The 6916-nt window shown below is 44.2% G+C and overlaps 1 protein-coding gene across 6 annotated transcripts in view; it reads left to right on the forward strand.

Annotated features, from left to right (window-relative positions):
- Positions 1–6916, forward strand: part of GALM (galactose mutarotase) — a 28135-nt gene that overhangs the window by 5839 nt on the left and 15380 nt on the right. For 3 of the 6 annotated variants that reach the window (XM_033513223.1, XM_033513221.1, XM_033513226.1), the window contains 3 exons: positions 466–1860; positions 2142–2258; positions 5906–6135. The gene's annotated coding sequence lies outside the window, so the exon portion shown is untranslated. Of the gene's footprint in view, positions 1–11; positions 71–465; positions 1861–2141; positions 2259–5905; positions 6136–6916 lie in introns of those variants that run through there. The other 3 variants (XM_033513222.1, XM_033513225.1, XM_033513224.1) reach the window with 3 other exon arrangements.

The following is a 6916-nucleotide window of genomic DNA, read 5'->3' on the forward strand; positions in this document are numbered from 1 at the left end:
TGGCTTCTGCTGCCAGCTACAGCTGCCAGCACTCTGGTGGGGGTGAAGGATCAGGCTCAGTGAATTCTTGGTAGGTATCTCTGTGCACTCAGTTTTCTCTTGTGCAACTGCAACAAAATTCACCACCTGAGCTATGCAGGACTACTCTTTCAGCTGGCACAACCTCCGTGCCTGAGGAAGTGCTGTTTATAAAAATGAGGGTTGTGGAGCATCTTTACTGCCCCTTCAGAGCCCCAGTGACTTGGCTAGGAAGTTGCACTTGATGAAGCATGTCCCTAAGGTGCCATTGACACACTTATGTGGGTGACACTTCAGCTTTTCACACTCCAGGAGCATTCATGCATTGTCCAGCTGCTGCCACACATTTAGACAGGCAACCTGTTATATTGTAATGTAAGATAAGTAATTTTAATGATGTATGGGAGAGCAAACTTTTGAGATTTTTTTTTTTTTTTTATCTTGTAGTGTCTTTGCTGGAGAAGAGTTGTGGCTGAGAAGAAATCATTGTTTTGCCAACAAGAATACTTGTCTAGTACAAACAGTTTCTGCAGTAGAGAAAAGTTTTTGCAGCCTCCCTGAATTTTTAACATAGCTGCAGCTTTTGCTCTTAATATAACAAGGCTTCCTAAAGTACATGTTCTAAATCACTAGCAGCTCATTGCAAATGCCAAATATTCATAACAAAATTGACTCCCAAATTAAAGAAAAATTTAGTGGTCCAGAAATACTCTCATTAATCATTCTGTAGATCAATGGAAATCAAAAATCATGAATTAGTCCTGTCCTGTTCTTCCCCTAAGCCACGGCTTAAAAATCAGGAGTCATATTTTTGTGGTTAAATCAGTCTGAATTATTTTGTTCACTTTGTGGTAACTGGAGTCTGCATCTCATAGCTGGATCATGTTTTCAATTATGATTTAAAGTTCCCACAACATCTGCAGAGTTCTTGTTTAAGGAAAGCCAAGATTCTCCCACACCTGACCCATTGTGGGTAAAGAAATGAATTTTGTTACTTTGCTAAAAGTGCAGGTGTTGGCAACTGTGAATACAGGTGGTATGTTTCAAAGAGGACAGTAATCTACAGAATCAAGTAATACACTGGACTGATAGTGAAATTTTATCTTCACATGCCTTTGAGTTACTTTTTTGTTTCCTAAAGCATCTTGCCAGATAAATACTCTTTTTTTCCCCTTTGTATTTCAGATTTTGCATCCTAAATATTGCTTCTACTGCTGTGCTTCAGGGACAATTTTAAGTTCTTGGTACACCACAATCCCCCAGGACTAAAGATGAAGCTAAAAATTCTGATACAAAAGCAGAAAACAGCCTGAGAGGTTTATACAAAGGCCATAGGAAACCCAGCTTTAGTTGCAGCAGTATTGTTAAATTCAAGCCTCAAACAGAAGAAACAGGTGGCCATGGGAAAGGGCCCTTTATCCAGCACTGCCTGGGGGGAGTGATGATGCTCATGCAGCTCTTGGCTGCTCGAGCTCTGTTGGTACAGCACTGTGCTTCAGCTGCAGATCTGTGCAGGCACAAAACCTGTGTGCATGCTATGCCTAAATTGGGGAGGGGGTGGGGGGAAGATCTGCTCATCTACACATGGGAAGTAAGTTCTTATCACCTGCTGCCTGCAAGCCAAGCACATCCCCCTCACACATGAAGGCCCAGTTTTGCCCTGTGGTTTCCCCAAACACCCCCCTCCCTGCATCTCTGTGTAGCTGTTGCTCTAACAGGAACTGTTTTGCCTTCACAGCCTTTAGCAGATGATGCTCTAATCTCCCTTTGGCATCTCCCTGCCAGTTGCCAATGCAGCCATGTGCACATCTGAGAGCAAATTTTCTAGGACAGCACTGGGAGGTAAAATGCTTTCCCTATTTGTTTTCTCTCTGCTTTCATCCTGGCTCCTCCTGCTCCCTTCTCTGACCCCTTTTTTGTATCTTCCCCACCTTTTGCTGGTCTCTGACTGCAAAACCAAACTGGTACTCATTGCTGGTGCTGGGACCCTTATATAGGTCAACCTCTGTGAGTCAAGAGTCTGAGCTGCAGTCAACCTGCAGCTGTTTCATGATGCAGGAGGGTAATCAGGCTTATCACTTCTTGTGCCACTTTCCCCTGCCCCTCTTCTGCTTCCTTGGCAGATCCAGAAGTGCCATGCTGTGCCAGCCCACCTGTCTGCAAGCTGCAGAGAAATCCCCAGTTTGTCAGTCCAGGAGCCCAAAGTGACTGAAAGACCTTTCCAGAGCCACGAGCATGAGGTTTGTCCTACTGCTGGGAAATGCTTCTGCACATTGTCCTATCAAGCAGACATCCAGAGCTGCAGTTTAAAATGTCACTCAGAAATGTTCTGTGCCTGCAGATGGAAGGGGGGAGGTGGTGACTGCCGCTGTTGGGTTGCTCCAAAAGGCTGTTTTGTCCACTGTGAGACCCTCTTGCCCTCTCCAAAGATGCAGGTCCAAACAGGAGTTACCTCACCAGAGTGAAAAATGTTGAACAATGCAGAGCTTCCCCCCTTGTCACGTTCCTGCTTGGCTTGCTTAGGCATTTTTGAAACTCCTCTAAGCCCCACACCCAGTGTTTTGTAGCGTCCTTAGCACTGAAAATCAGTCGCAGCATGAGCCTCAGTCTCTCTCTTACCAGCTTTCAGTGACAGTGAATGGAAAGCAAATCCAAATCTTCACTCCATCAGAAACCGCAGCTGCAAAGCTGTCCTATTGTTTCATAAGGTACTTTTATTTTTGAGCCTTCAGACCTGTGGCACATCCTCTGCAAAGGTTAAATTCGAAATTAGCTGCACAAGCATAGGTAGGGAAGTCTGTCTGTCAGCATACTTGAGAGTCCCCAACCCCCTGCAAAACAAAATGGAAGTGTCTCTGGTTCAAGGCAGCCTACACGGCAGCGAGCTGCAGGAGCTGTAAGCTATTATTTTAGTTCCCAAGAAAAGTAATTACTATAGCAACCAACACATCCAAATGGCTCTTTGGCTGCTGCCGAGACACAAACAACTTGCACACAAAGGCACATCAGAAACGTGCTGTGTAAAATGTTCTTGGGTAGCTCTGTGTTTTCGAGGGCTCTATAAAATGTGCTTAACAGGCTTCTGAGAAATGACTGCCAGAGTAACAGCAAGCAATTGTGCCGTGCCACGATCCCAAAATAACCTAATCAATGGCTCAGTATATTTGCCCCTGAAGAGATGAAGCAAAAAAAAAAGCAGAGGCTCCATTTTAAGCCTATGTGCCGGGAAGTTCCCAGCAGAGCTGAAGATACATTCAATAAACAGACAATAAAATGGTGGGGGAGCGTCTCTGCTTTTGTTCTGCGTGCTGAGTCCAACTCCCTGCAGGCTTCACGTGCCAGCTTGTCCCCTCAGGCTTATACAGAGTGTTGGAAAACGGGATTTAATTACAGCCTTGTAATGCTGGAGGGTGTAAGAAGCAATGTCTGCCTTCTTTTCTGTGCCTGTGCAGCAACCAGCCCCCACAGACCATTTCTCCAGCTGCAGCGCTGGGCACATCGCTGCTGCTGCTACTCAACAAGGAAGTTTCTTGAGCAACAACAAACTGTAGCTGTTGGCCATTGCTTAAGTATTACAGAGTTTGGAGCATCTTTGTCACGTTCAAAACAAGATGCCACTAGTGTGATAACAGCTTAAGAGCTCCTGGCCTCTTCCTGCAAAGCTGCACCACTTTGTGGTGCCAAAACAAACACCCTGTGTTCCCCAAAACAAGAGATCTGGTCCAAGCAACCTGGTCCAGGAGCATTGTCCAAAGTTTCTCCATAGGACACGCACATCACCTGTCTCAAGGATGGTGAGCAGCATTAACATCACTCCCCTGCTCCATTGCAGAAAGCAGCTGTGATGAAAATGGAGGTTATGGATCTGGGTAACTCCAAACAGAGTTGGATCCTATAAGTGAGCACAACACATCCCTTCAGAAACTTGAGTTGCCCTTTAAAATTATTTTCTTAATCAGTTGAGTCCTCAAGTCTTGGTCTGTGTTCAGAGTAAACTGAAAAACACAGCTGGATTTAACATAAATATAAAATTAAGGAATGAAATGTAGTGATGTAATTTATTACAGAAGTGCCTTATGACCAAATTAAAAAATATCTCTTCACAGAGATGGTGTTTTGGTTGTAACCTTTTGAGCAAATTACTTTATTTTGGATTAAAGAAAAACATCAGAAAAAAAAGCAAAATACTTTGAAAAATATACTGAAAAAATAAAGTATTCCTACAAAAATAGCACAAGCATGTATAAAATCCAGTGCTTCGCTTCTATTGTGCAAAATGGTGGCTGCCCTGCAGGCATCTGGAATTTCCAAACTTCTGGTCCCAGAGAAATAAATTCGTCTCTGTAATTTTTCTCATAACTACCTTATTTTGTCATAGGATTTGACTGTATGTTAAATGGCTCCCTCTCAAAAAAAACAAACCCAAAAAACCAAAAGCCAAAACAAACAACAGCAACAATAAAAAATATTTTCTTTTTCACAATGTGCCTTTTTACCAGCCTTGTGGTGGGGGAAGGACAAGACTGCTGACAGGTTGACTTCCCAGTTTGCCTTTTGTACTAAACAAAAATAGCTTTCCTGGTGTGGAGGAGCTGGGACCAGTGGGACCAGGCACATAACCTGCCTTCATGTCACACTTTTTCTATACCTCCTGTGATAAATCCTTGTTCCTCACAAGCATTTTGCATTTTGGCTTGGGAAAGGCTGCTGCATTTTCAGTGAGAGAGAGGGCAGATAAAGGGTAGAGAGCTGATGCATTGCCTGGCTGCTTGTGCAGAGCTGCAAGGCAGAGAAGTGAAACCAAAGTCTCAGAGATGGATAGCGAGCTCTTCTGAGCACTCCCTGGCTGTGCCCTGCTGCCAATGCCAGGTGTGTTCAGGCCCAGTACTGCAGTTTTCTTCTGGAAAGAAAGGAAAGAATAAAAGGAGCTTGCATTTGACCATTAGCCTAAGCAAATCTCAGTGCCACAGGGAACAAGACCCCAAAACCCCGCCTATGGTGAAATCAGAAAGTAATTTGGACTTAGCATAAGAGTTTTTGGAGTAAAAAGTAAAAGTAAAAGTAAAGAAATTACTCTGGAGTATCCAGAGTAATTTGGATTAGCATAAGAGATCTAATAGCCAGGATGCCTTAGCAGGAACAAACAGAACTTTGAAGATTGACTCAAGCCTGGTGACAGGGAGAAGACTGAATCAAGAAATGCACATTTGTTTGTATGTTTGTATGATGTTTAACTCAACCATTCTAGTAAAAAATTACTAGCTTTCCTAGAATGATATATAAGCTTATGTAGCCCACAGTAAAATCAGATTCTGATCACTGAGTCAGTTGTCCCTGCCTCTCTCCATCACCAATAACCACTTTCTTAAAAATAGGAATGACTGAAAAGAAAATCCAGTGTGGTGAGATGTTGAACAGGACTTGCTTGTATCCTGCCCTTTCCCTTGTCCACTTCCCCCATTCACCAGCAGCAGAGGGGCAGGATGCATGCAAAGGTGAGCCATGAGAAATCATCAAAGTCATGAAGCAGGACTCTTGGAATACCTTGCTCAGATCCTGAAGGTGACATTGCTCCTTACTGTTGCAGGGCTCAGGCTTGTGCAAGCTGGTATTTTCTAGTTTATCTGCCAGCTTGAAAATAGTGTGGCTGGTTCATGAACAGATTTGTCTCTGGTATTGCTTTTGCAACCACACAGCCTTAGATAGCCACAGGGGTTCAAGTGGTCTTGCATCTGTGAAGGGAGGTGAGAAAATCAGTGTTCATGACTGTTACATCAGACAAAGAGTTGGATCTGGAATTCTCTGGTGTGAATCAGAGAAGTAAATCAAAATGTCAGCTCCTCTTGTGTTAAAAACCCCACAGCTTAATGAAATTGTCTTTTTTCAGAGCAGAAATGATTCCTGTGTCTGGAGGAGTGCATTAAGAGAGAGATGTTGAGGGAGCTGAGGTGCTAAGGAGGGAACTTCTGGGAATGCTCTGCACATGAAAACACTCCATGAATCAGTTATAAATGGGACTGACCTCTCATCCATCCATCAGGAGCCTTCCTCGCTCCAAAATTTGGGCTGCTTCCTATCCTGTCTCATATAGGAGGTGATATTGATGAGCAGAAAAAGGTATGTTTGCTTCAAATGTGGTTTTTGGATAGAGAGCATGGGTTGTGAAGGTGGAGAAGGAAACACAGGAACTGCCATCACTGACAAAGAAATGCAGATTTCCAAACAATCTCTGCCCAGCCCCAGGTGGGAGGTTTTGTTTCTGTGTTGGCTTGGAATTTGTAGTTGGTCTTGTCAAAAGATGATGCCTGTGTTGGAAATTAATATTTAGCAACTTCTGATTGACTGATGGAAGTTTTTTTGGTGGGAGTTATTGGTTCTTTGAACAAATTTTGAAAAAGGGCCCTCATAGAAATACAACCATATCAAATTATAGGGAGGTGCTCTTGTGCCTTGCACCTGAGCCTTTCCAAGAGAGGTCAAAAGTGTACATATACATAACTGAAATGTTGCCAGGGTTTCCCCTGCAAACTGAAAATACCTGCAAAAACAGGCAGAAGGTATTTCAAAAGATGATGATTTTTAATGAAGTCTGGATCAGAGCCACATCTTTGATAATAACAGCACCACGGCCAGCAAATGCCCTGAGCCTGATTTACAGCACCATCAGCAGGCTCTGCCTTGTGCCTCTTGTGGAGAGGCTAAGGGAGGGCACAAGGGGAGAAAACACCATTTTGTCATGCCACGCTTTGCTCGGGCCGTGACAGTCGTGTCCGTGTGATGGAAGAGGGGGAGAGGAGCTGCTGGCGGCCGTGCTTCGGCCCCCGAATTTGAGAGCTGGCGGCTGCGCTGCTGGCCCGCAACCTCGCTCCCTCCCTTCGGCATCCTCCCCCCTGTCCCC

This window comes from Parus major, chromosome 3 (assembly GCF_001522545.3).
Source record: "Parus major isolate Abel chromosome 3, Parus_major1.1, whole genome shotgun sequence".
In the NCBI taxonomy this organism is placed as follows: domain Eukaryota; kingdom Metazoa; phylum Chordata; class Aves; order Passeriformes; family Paridae; genus Parus; species Parus major.